The sequence below is a fragment of the Opisthorchis viverrini genome, assembly GCF_000715545.1.
Source record: "Opisthorchis viverrini unplaced genomic scaffold opera_v5_629, whole genome shotgun sequence".
NCBI classification, from domain to species: domain Eukaryota; kingdom Metazoa; phylum Platyhelminthes; class Trematoda; order Opisthorchiida; family Opisthorchiidae; genus Opisthorchis; species Opisthorchis viverrini.
Genome location: NW_008752285.1, coordinates 7,991 through 20,296, shown reverse-complemented (window position 1 = coordinate 20,296; position 12,306 = coordinate 7,991).

The window sequence follows — 12,306 nt, the reverse complement described above, 5'->3', positions numbered from 1 at the left end:
GTTATCCTATCATGCCGAGTCCGCTGTCCATCAGCAAAAAAGGAGATGTTAACATATTTCAGGCGTGAACTGTCTGTCTGTCTATCTTTTTCACCAGAGGGCTTTACGGGGGGAGCATGAAGACAGCCGTCGAGAAGGAGAATGGTTAAAAAAAAGCGTGGAACAACCTGCATAGCACAAATTACTTTAGTAATGTGTGAGTAGTTCCCGACGTCTTGAAAATTTGAACGGATAGAACAAAAGCTAAATCTTGAAAATTTGGAGGGTATAAGGACTTGAAAAAACACAAGGCAAAGAAGAAGTTCAGCGACGGACAGCCCCCGAAAACATGAATTTCGTTCGGCATCAAGTGACTGAACTTTGGCACGGGTGCCTCGAAGATCGTAGTTTGGTCGGACAAGTGGACAATTCTGTGGGAGGGATGGAAGTTGCGCGTGTCTAGTAAATCATCCCTGGTGGCAGTTGCATCAAGATATGGAAGGTAGACAGAGGCAAACTCCCGACGGTATGAAGCAGGGTAAGCAAACGGAAGAGAAATACACTCATTTGCAAATCAATTTGGTTTTCACGAGAGACTCAGCTGAATGTCTCGTTTATGATATTCTACAACTGAATGTGCTGCACACAGGCCGCCTCATGTTCCAGTTGGCACGATATTCGAGATATCGCAGTATATTTTCATAAAGGAATATACTTACAAGGCTGCCCGAAACTCGGGGAATGCGCCTACCTGATGAGTCCCAAGAAGGGCAAAACTGGTCATGGGCTGTCAAAGAGTTTTCAGCAACCTTGTGAGTAGTTTTCTTAGGAAGAATAACTTCTTTGTGAAAACTATATAGGAGTAAAAAAAGATGCAGAAATAGGTCTACCAAACTATGACAGACAGGGACGAATCTGGGAGTTTTCCAACGTCAGAAGAATGGTTTGGTGGGCGAAAAAGGAAGCCGAGCTCTCTGGGGTTCTCTCAAGTTGCAGTCATTTCTGTATGCGCGAGGCAACTGACCTTGCTGTGTAGTGAAATTTGAGCTCTGCAAATGGGGTCTATCTACGCTGAAAAGCCGAGAAGCACTGAAAAGCAGAGCTGGTGATTCCTCAAATTATGGTTATATGAATGAATAACACGTTCAAAAAAAAACACAACGGGGTCCTTTTCGCCTAATCAGGGAGATAGACAAGTTTTGGTGAGAGTTAAAAGCAATGTTGATCAGCCGCTCGCGGCCGAACGGTTACGTTCGCGGGTTCAGAATTGTCTTGAATTTAGTGAGACACGCACTGTGAATGATGAAGCAATCAGATAAAGAACAACGCTTTAGAGTGGGTTCGATATTGTCCGAAAAGCAAAGAAGTAGGAAGAGGTAAGCTACGGTTGGAGCGAATGTTCCAGGTACATAAGTACAATGAAAGTCTTTGTGAAAAGCTATCAGACCATGGGGTGTTTAGCATTAGGGGAACTTCTGAACAGCCTTAGTAAAGGGTAGTGTAAAGGGTCCAGTTTGAGGCTAGTTCAAAAATCCATAGGAATCGGGAACAGATGAACAGAATTAGGAGAATTTCCAACTGGATGTTTTCATGAGATTCCAGAAATATCCGCTTCCGGTAGGTCTACTGGATGGTTGATTACCCTTTGGTCGGACGAACCCACATCCTTATCCATGTGGAGGATGGAAGTAAAAGGATAGCGAACAATGGTGTGGTCCAGGGAGGGTTACGGGGAGGCACCGCAATGCCAGCGTTCAGGTCTTGTTTCATCTAACTGCCCAAAGATGGGAATAATCGATCCGTTTCGGTAACGTGAGATTTCTTGGTTTTAATAGTGGGATACGGCCAGAGGGGTGTCTGAAGGACTGTGGGGCACAACCATGGATGGGTGAATAAGACTATGTATAGAGTCGGCAATGGGCTACCGTTTTGATCGTGAAATTGGATGTGAAAAGAACAACTTAGAATAGGTGGTTGCACTCGGTCGGCTGCTTTGAACGCACCTGTCTGAAAAGAGCCGGTCATATATATGTGTGCTCAGTTTGGTCGTGGAACATGCGAATCTCATTAGTGTGGTTTGATCGTTGGATACCTTTGAAGCCAATAGTCTGAAGTGATTGACTCACCCAGAAAGAATACTTGATCATTTGGGGGACAGCAAATTCGAGCCAAGGTGGCCTGGAGAGTCAGGCTAGCAACATCTGATACAGAGAGTTGGAAGGTTGATGGATTAGCCAGTAAATCAGAGGTGTGTAGAATCAGCGTAGACAGAAAGTTGTGTTTCATCGAGATGGGAGAGGATAAGAGATGACGTACTGAGTTAATGCAAATCCATTAGGAGGAAATAACTTTTTTCTGCTATATTGGATGTGATCTTTTCTATGCTTTGTTGCTCTCAAAAACGACCGTTTAGAAGAGGAGGATAACCATCATGATTAGACGTAATGCACTACTCATAAGGTTGCTAAAAATTCGTCGACAGCCTACGACCGGTTTCTCCCTTACTGGGGCTCATCAGGTTGGCGAGTCCCCTAGTTTCCGTTAAGCTTATGTTCTACTTGAACCCAAATTGCAAGAAAATCAACACGTACACTCATTTGCAAACAAACTTGGTTTTGCAGGAGACCGAATTTGAACCCAACCAAATCCCTTCCTTAGGGTAAGCCCCAAGAAGAGCGAAACCGATCGTGAGCTGTCTTAGCGTTTTCAGCAACCTAATGAGTAGTCCATACGTCCTTAAATTGCTCACAGTTTATCCTTCTCAAACCACTTGTTTAAGTCTTTCCCGACTGTTATTCAGAAGCCTTCAAAATATTGCAATAAATCATCTGTATTGTTCAGCGAAACTAAATGTCAGAGGATAACCATGGAGCGCTACAAATTTTTTAAAGCATAAGAATATATCAATAAATTCTAAGGCAAGCAGAAGCGAATAAAGGAAAATATGTCTCTGTGGACAAAAGTTGGATTTTAGCGATCTTATACTTGGCCAGCGCGAACGCCAATCTGTCTACTCAGAGCATTGAGCTACAAAGGGGACAGATGTTATTCTCTGACGTAGCCCAAAATCATGCCACAGGAAATTGCATTGCAACTTCCGTTATCCTCCGTTCGTGACGGCTTTCCACAAAAGCCAATTAATGGTGATCCTCACAAGAGTGGAGTTCTCATTTGTTGATAAAATCAGTTTGTCGTGACGTAATATTCGTGTTCGCGAATCACTTTGTCTGAGATCTTGTGATGCGGTGATGGAAGGGAACGAATAGGTGAATGCTGGTCACATGCAATAAATAAGCAAGCGAAAACACTCTCGAATGAGAATCGACTGGACTTGCGCTCGTTCCCCAGGGTTACTTTTTAGTGTTTTCAGGAAAGAAGGTCTTTGGCCGACAAACTCTGCCGCGGTAGTTTACTAGTGACCAATTTCTAGGGATTTTTAAGGTCTACGAACGGTTTTGTCCTTCTAATAACCCATCTATAAGATGCAGCTCCCGAGTTTGCGTAAACTTTTAGTTCTGCTTGTACCCACATCGTTGGAGAGTTGCGAACACACTGATTTGCCCAACATTTTGGTTTTAACGCAATAGTCAACAGACTTCCAGCTAAGTCACCCGTTTCAACCAACTTGTTGTGCGACTGAGGTGTATTTCTTAAAATTTTATACAATTTGGGCGCAAGTTAAACATGAGGTTTACACAAACTATGGGGCTGCGCCGACATGACGAAGCCCAAGAACGACTTAACCGTTTATAGGCTTTCGACAGATTTCAGCAACATTGTGTGGTGGTCCTTTAAGAACCGCAGTATTTAGAATATCGCACAAACTGAAACATGCGGCCTGTAAGGGCGAATAAACTTGTGATCAAACTGCTATCAACTTCAACGAAGCTAAACTTAGTTTTCAAGAATATGACTCTCCCGACCGTCTGTTATTTTGTATCAAGAAGTTAGCACCAAGAAGCTCTTAGGACGCTACTGTTACCAGACTTAGGCCACTGAAATTACTGGAGGAAGGCTGTATTCCAGTTGCGTTCTGTCTAGGTTCTGTTGTCCCCTCATGGGCGAGATGGCTCAAGTGGTTACGGCGCGAATTTACTGACCGGAAGGTCCGTGGTTCGAACCCGACCTCTGCCTCTCGACTTCTCCGGGTCTTGGCTTGGGCAACTTGACAGTATCCCAGCCCTCGTGCTTCCTTTGGGTAGCATGGCAGCTAAGCACCGAAAGGGTGTTACAGCTGAACTATTTTTTGTCTCCTCACAAGATTTAGTCAATCATTCGATAAAGCTCACCCTCACACGCAGGTTTTTCAAACGACCAGCAATTCGATCAAATTCAGGTTGCCATTTCTTTAATTCTCCTTGCGTGGAGATTGGTTGGACCCATCGACATCAGTACGAAGTTCCACGGTGGTTAACAAGGCAAAGTGTTGTAATCGTGTACATCAGAATCGCCTTCAGGACAGTTCTTTAGAAAACAATCAATTAACTCCAAAAATTTAAATTCTGGATCAATCGCCTTAAAACTCATAAGCGACAAAGTTTCAATAAACCTCTGTAACGGTGTTTCTCAGTCATTCACGCAACCTGATTTAGCAGTCTATGAAACTCCGAAGTATATTTGGACGTAAAATACACTCAGCCCAATTTTATCAAGAATCAACTTTTTGGCGCCCATTTAAAGGAATAAAGTCAAACAAAGATTGCTTGCCATAGGCGTGTGCTGCGGTTTGAATAACTATAATCGACCTTAATTTCGGGGTCGCCTTTTGAATATCTCGGTTCCATGATAACCATTTACGAGTCGACTCCCTGACACACAGCTGCCAGACGTAGGCCAGTACGGCATGGCAACACGCATTTCGTGGTGAGTTCTTGGGCTCAGCAAACAGTACTACAATTGTGTTCCCAAAAAAGCATTAATTACAAGCCAGCTAGCTGATCAAAGGACGAAATCTTCCAAAACTTGGGGAAGCTTTTGATGAAATCAAGGAAAAACTAACCTGTAATCTACTTATTACGTCAGTGTTGCAAATATTTCATAAAACGGCATCAAAGCCGTCTTGTTGCAGTGAGACTGTTATGTTGCTAAAGACACGTGGAGTGCATTTTACGTGCACTGACCACAGTACGGGAAAAAAAATACATTCAGACGGTAAACACCCACCAGCTCTGGTAGAAAGGTCATTGATGGTCGATATATCGAGCACAAGGCTTCGTTCACCAATATTTTAAACCGAAAAAGAAACAAGGTGCCGGCTAATCAACCCAGATCAGTACAGCAGCGCAAAATTGCAGCGGCTCAAGCTATCACCGCACGACATCGCGACCCAATCCTTTGTCGGCAAAAACGCATTGTTCGTGTGTTGTACTTACCATGGTCCAAATCACCTCCCCTCACACATGCACCCTGTGCTGAATACACAACTACAGAACCTCCCGCGCTGTCAAGCTCAAGTCATCCTATTGGTGACCTGAACCAATTGTTCTTTGACAGGTAGCCAATGTCGTCTCACTCGATTGCCCGTCCATTTACATCATGCTCATTCAAATATGTCAAATACTACTCTGTTAACCTTTGCAATTGTATGACTTGAAATGACCTTGCCGAAAACATGTTCGTCCACCCAGCTGTGTTCTTATAATAAATGGAAATCTCCGGAATAAAACAGTTAGCCCTATTCCCACAGTTAAAAGACCTCAACTATGGGCTTCAGTACCGCATGTGCAGTTTGTGAGCATTCACCGGTCAATGGCAGTCGTCCTCAATACGAACAAATAATTCAGGTTCTAGTATTCGCTTAGTGCTTTGCAAGCCATCAAGCTATATACTAACCACGTTCGGATTTCTTTCCCTTTAATCAGTACTACTTATCAGTACTACTTATTTTTATCCGCAAACCCGAAGTCTCGCTCCAACTGCTTGCCTGCAACAGAACCATCATCATGGTTAGGCATAACATCAGGGGTAGTTCCTTGTTGATAACCGGAAAGACAAACGGAAAACTTGGCTGTTGCGTCATCAAATCCATAAACTACTAACGATTCAGGGGTCTTTGTGTTTCCTTGAATTAGTCGAGGTCTCCCATTTTCATCGACCCAATAAGTAGTATTGAATGATGGGGCAGCATTTTTGGTTGATGTTTGCTTATACAACCGGAAGAGCAGATAGGATCAGATTGTGTAGACATTACAAGACGATCACAAAAACTTCATTTAACCACATCAACAAGAACTAACACCTGATTAGTAAAATACACTCATTTGCAAACTAATGCGGTTTTTCGAGAGAATCACCTGGAACCCAGTTGAATCACTCGTTTGTGATGTTTTCAGGCAACTGCATGTGCTGCACCGGGTCGCCTCTTGTTTCAGTCGCTACGATGTTCGAGATATCGCGATACATGTATATTCCTGAGGCAGTACTCATAAGGCGAATCAGTCACGAGGCAATTAGAAGGAGAGTTTTCGGAAGTTCAGTGGAATCGTCCATTGACGAATGCGTCCAGCACCACGAGCTGCTTTGTTTGGGGCATGAATTGTGCATGCCCAACCATCGTTTGCTGTTTTCCGTGCCCAATTTTGAGGTGACCAACCCTTCATTTGGCAGAGGGGTGTGAAAAAGATAACGAGACGTTTGGGTGCTGTGGGTGCTACTCGCCTTGCATGATAGAGACCACGTGATCCCTACTGCTTCTGGTTGGAGACGTTGCAAGACATAGCTGCTAATCGATGTCAGTGGCAATTTGTTGTCAGTCTCTATGATGCTGGGATTGATTCACTCTGTGACATCGTTTAAGAAATCAAACTGAGTGTGGACACCATCATCCATCTGTATTGAATACTGTCATTCCATTCTGATCAATGTCGCCTCATTTCTTTGTTTCCCTCGATGCTTTCCTCCAGACGAGCTACTCCTCAAACATTAACTGGGCTGGCAAATTTGTTTCCAACTCATGGTTACAAGGCTGTATGTAATTTTCTCGGTAACGTCACCGTCCCATTGCGCAACTAATGCCTCAGTTACTCGGAACAGTAGGGAAAACCTTGAACGTAGAATACACTTCATCAAAAGCTGACTGACTGTTCAGCGCTAGTCTCGGCAACAAAAGAGAACAAATAGTAGGGAAAACCTTGAACGTTAAGTACACTTCATTGCGCTAGTCTCGGCAACAAAAGAGAACAAACAGTCCATGGTTCCCGTGTGGTTATCTGTCCATTTGTCTTGCGAAAACGAAGAGCTGTACGGCTAGACTGGTAACTCAGCTACAAGACGTATCACGGCCAAAGACTTGGGAATCGCTATCACTCAATACCGGATGCAAACCATGGGAGTAGCATCCAGTACGATCCATCGAAAACATCTGAATCAGTCAGGAAATGTTAACTCGTAAGCGTTGTGAAGTGCTGATGGTATTGTGATTCTAACCTCGAACACGAAGAGATGTGTAGGCCAATTAATCAAGCTCGACTCCATATTGTTGTGACTACCGTTAGGTTAGTTTTCTACTCTGATTTTTTGCATTTCATGGCTTCATTTTTCCGGCGATTTTTAAAAACAACTGTTGGGAACAATCCTGAAACTGGGGCGACTTTCGGATTCTGCTGAAGCTTATACTGGCTCAGTTATTCACAACAATTCAAACGGACTTAAATTATGCATGTGACGTTACCGCACACCGTGATGTGTTGGCTACAGCTTCGCACCGAAGCATAGTTTGGTATAATATGCTATCGCATTAATTCATAAAATTTTGTTGAATTTACGCGTGCTGTCCTCAGTTCCGCCCGAGTTATCTTTCCAGTGTGAGACCAGAAGTCATGCGATTGTGGCCTACAGCCATTTGACTAGTTTTGTGACACAGAACTGACTAAACAAAAAAAGGGTCTTATGCAAACAAATCTGGAGTTCATCGCCGATCCAGTCGTTCGGCAAGCGTAGGCTTCGTGAAAATGAGAGTTTGAGGGGGATTACAACAGATTCCTTCGCCAACATAAAGTAAACTTCCAGATGCCTGCTTATCGGAGTATATTACCATCTGGTACTCAATTACAAAGTAGGACTGACGGAAATTTCGGTCCGAGCTGATTTGATGAGTCACTTGAAGGGAAAAATCAGTCTCAAGACCACTAATCAGAAGACAACACCACCAACAAACCAATCGGACCCGATGATTGATCCAGGTAGACTTGAATTAGTAGACCTCACATTAATCGACACACATGCAATAACCGCGTACTCTCACTCATAGCACAATAGTGACATCACTTTGACTGGTGCTGAAAAGCCTGCAATCAGACTGCCCAGCCCACCAAACAAACCGCAGAGTGTCTTTTGAAAAAATAAACTTATTTGCACACCAGTTCTGTTTTAACGGCAGACTAAACTGAATCCTGACCGAATCTCTTGCTCACTCTTCGATGAACGTGATGCAGAAGGCCACCTCATGTTTCAGTTGGCATGCTATTCGCCATGTCGTATGGACACAATGCACTACTCATAAGGTTGCCGAAAACTTTTCGACAGCCCATGATCGGTTTCGCTCTTCCTGGATCTCATCAGGTAAACGCACTCCCCGACTTTCCTTCAACCGAATTGCATGAAATTAGTGAAATACACTCATTTGCATACAAATTCGGTTTTTCGAAAGACCCACTTAGAACTCAGCTGAATCTCCCGTTTGTGGGGTTTCCAGGCAATTGCTAATTTCGTGCAGTTTGTTTTCAAATATAACATAAGGTTGACGGAAACTCGGGGACTGTGCCTACCTGATAAGCCCCAAAAGGACGAAACCAGTCGTGAGCTGTCGACGAATTTTCAGCAACCATATGAGTAGTGCATTGCAAATATAAATGTATCGCGATATCTGGAATATCGTAGCGACTGGATCATGAGGCGGCCTGGTGCAGCACATTCAGTTGACTGGAAGCATTACAAACGAGAGACTTACCTGGGTTTCAGATGAGTCTCTCGCAAAACCAAATTAGTTTGCAAATGAGTGTATATTCGCGAACTTAAAGTTTGGTTCGTGATCAAGTGAATCGATACCACGATCACCTCGGTTTAAATCCCACGTGGACACACTCAAATTGACTAGCTGTTCGGATAAGATGTACACATTGTTTAAGAAATAAAACATTGAACGTGATACTTGAAATTACTCAGCAAAGTTAGTAGAACGGACACTACGCACCAAGCGAGAACTGTGTCCTGAGTTTTATTAGTTTCCACTTTTTTTCGGTCCAAACAAAAACATTTCGGTAAAATGCAACCAGTTTTGCGCAGAATTATAACATCGTAATGTTTGAATCCCCTTGAATACTGATCACAGTTCACTGAACATGTGTGTGCCTGAAGCAAACAGTCAGACATGTGACCTAAATTCGCATTGATTATACACGCAGATAAGGTAAAACCGTAAAGACTCGAGGTACCAATAAACGTTGACCAACAAAATTATCAGTCATAAAGGCGTCTTCACGTTACAGTGCCGAGCACGTGCGTGTCCTGCAGATTTCGAGTGACCTTATAAAATAAACTGTTTATATTTACTTGCTATGTAGCTCACAGGGACCGTTAAGCTCGGATGGCGGGTGTGTGACTACCCCAGCCATGACTGACAGCAAGACCCCAGGGTTTCTTATCAGACGCAAGCTCCCCAGAACACTCGTAAAATGGTTAGCTTTTCATTACCTCTTATTCGGAAGAGTGATAGTGAGATCCACAGATTCCGTTGCCAAGCCAGTGAGCTATAAGCTAACGAAAGATCCGTTCAGCAGTTCGGATTCGGAAAGAGATGAAATGCCGAGTTGTTTATTGGCTACAGCCCATAGTTCTTGTTCTGAACCCTTGGATGCCACTTTTCCGCCGGAATACCCCATTCCGCTGAAAGCACCAGGTAGAGACACTACTGTGAAGGAGACAAGTTTGATGGGCACAAATTTTACGCACGGTAATCATTGTTGACGGATGAAACCACCTCCACACTATCTATCTGAACTTATTGGATGACTATTACGTTAGACTTATGGCATCACAAGCATGGCGGACGCAGTTTTCTGCATTACCCATGGCCTTATCTTGACTTGGCCTGGTCAGGAATTCGACCTTGAACACAGCACTGGACAGCCAATCAGAAAGTAGCATAGCTGTAGTGCGACCTTAGTTGGGAAATACGATTTTCCCTCCTTTTTTTAAAAGAGCCCCTTAAGTAGGAGAGGCATGCTTGAGACAACGTGTGCGGTGAGAGTTTTGCAGCCTGAGGACTTGGAGTTTTCGGAATCCCTCAGTAATAGGGAAGGAAATGCGCTAACTTTCCTTAAACAGGATTCTGTTACGCCGAACCAATGGCAAAAAGTGTGATCTGTGACATCAATCTTGGCAGATAAGGTGACGTGGACCGAATTCTGTTCATCAAAACAATTCATTGGACAACAAACGACCGTCAATTTGCGGTCAAATGAACTGATATTATTTGCACAACGTTTCCAACGACGGGGGTGTTTTAACTGACAATCTACAGAACATCGGGTTTAGAATGCAAAGGATGAAGAAGTCGTGACTGAACGGCCACAGATGTACAAGAGCCCTGAATATAAGTTGCATCTACCTAAGGCAAAATAAAAATTCAGACCGCAGGCTCAGGAAAGCATTTTAGACTTCCTGAAGTCCCGCGATCTTACTATTCAGGGTGTAGCATAGAGTGACTGCTAGTTTGATTGATTTATTTTGGTGATGTACAACCTTGCTTACTGGGTTTTGGCTCATGAGTATTTTTGCTGTTTTTTTTTCGGTCCACAAAAGTTGCTATGAAACGTCACTGTCCCCTGTTGCTACGATAGGGTGCATACTACAAGGGGTGGGAGATGTGCCAATCTGCTACCTCTTTCACGTATATTCTTACAGCGTACTACCGTATTTTTGCTCGTGCTGTAATTGGATGATTTCCAAAACTGTCTGTGGCCTTGACCTCTCTAACGAGAACGTCATTTATCCCATTTACTTGTCACTGGGTTCCTTTTGAGCATTTCACTTAATCGGCGGTCCATAGCTCGCAACGGTGAGTAGAGTGGATCTACATCGATACACTGATTTGTTAGGTGTATGAAGGGATGCCCTGCTCCAAGGAAATAACCGACTTTGACTAAATACATTCATTTGCAAACTAATTTGGTTTTGCGAGAGACTCACCTGAAACCCAGCTGAATCTCTCGTTTGTGATGTTCTCAGTGAACTGAATGTGCTGCACCAGGCTGCCTCATGTTTCAGTCGCTACATGAAGTGACCTGGTGCAGCACATTCAGTTGCCTGAGGACATCACAAACGAGAGATTCAGCTGGGTTCCAGGTGAGTCTCTCGAAAAACCAAATTAGTTTGCAAATGAGTGTATATTCGCGAACTGCGCGCAATTTGGTTTCAAGTAGAACATAAGGTTGACGGAAACCCGGGGACCGCGCCTACCTGATGAGCCCCAAAAAGGGCGAAACCGGTCGTGGGCTGTCGACGGATTTTCAGCAACCTTATGAGTAGTGCATTACAAAGATATGCATACACTAAGTTATTTTTATTTTATGTAACAGAAAAACGTGGGTAGAGTGGTTTAAATTCCTTGTTCCCGAGGTTAGTATTTTCGGCGCTTCACATGTAGCAGCGTGAACAATAGGAGTCCTTGCCACTTTCGGTTCTTTAAGCCGCTCAGTCGCTTCAACCTGAGCAACTGGATGTGTGCTAGGTACCTTATCCAGAGCGCGAAACCGATATAACGTAGAGCGCTTACTTCAACTGCTCCATGCTCTGAGTGGCAGTCACCTCTATCTCGTTACGTTTGACTTCATCCCAGAACACTCGTGAAGAACGCCTGACTCTGTCTACATCTGGCCTCGCATAAAAAGTACAGGCTCTCTTCAGGACTGACCATGTCCACTACCTTATTTCATGTGGTTTTGCATCCGCGGTCGATAATCCATGAGTATTCCGACGAGGTTTTTCTCCACAGTAATGTTAAAACCAACTTAATTGGCCAGTGGACTCATTTGGTCACCTGCGTACAATGTAATGAACCAGTAGGAGATATGTGTGATGGAAACTGGAAGATTGCGTGTGCTCAAGAAGGAAAAAACCAATAGTGGGCTATCCCAAAATTTTCAGCAACCTCATAAGTAGTGTTCGACTGCCTGATACCTACGTTAGGTATCCTTTCCGCACAGAAAACAGCCGGGCACTAGCTGCGTTCCCTCCAACCTTATCTAACCCAATCAAATGAGTATTGATTGGACATGCCATATGACAGCGATGCTTCGGATGAACGTTCGAGCGCGTATTTGCTACCGA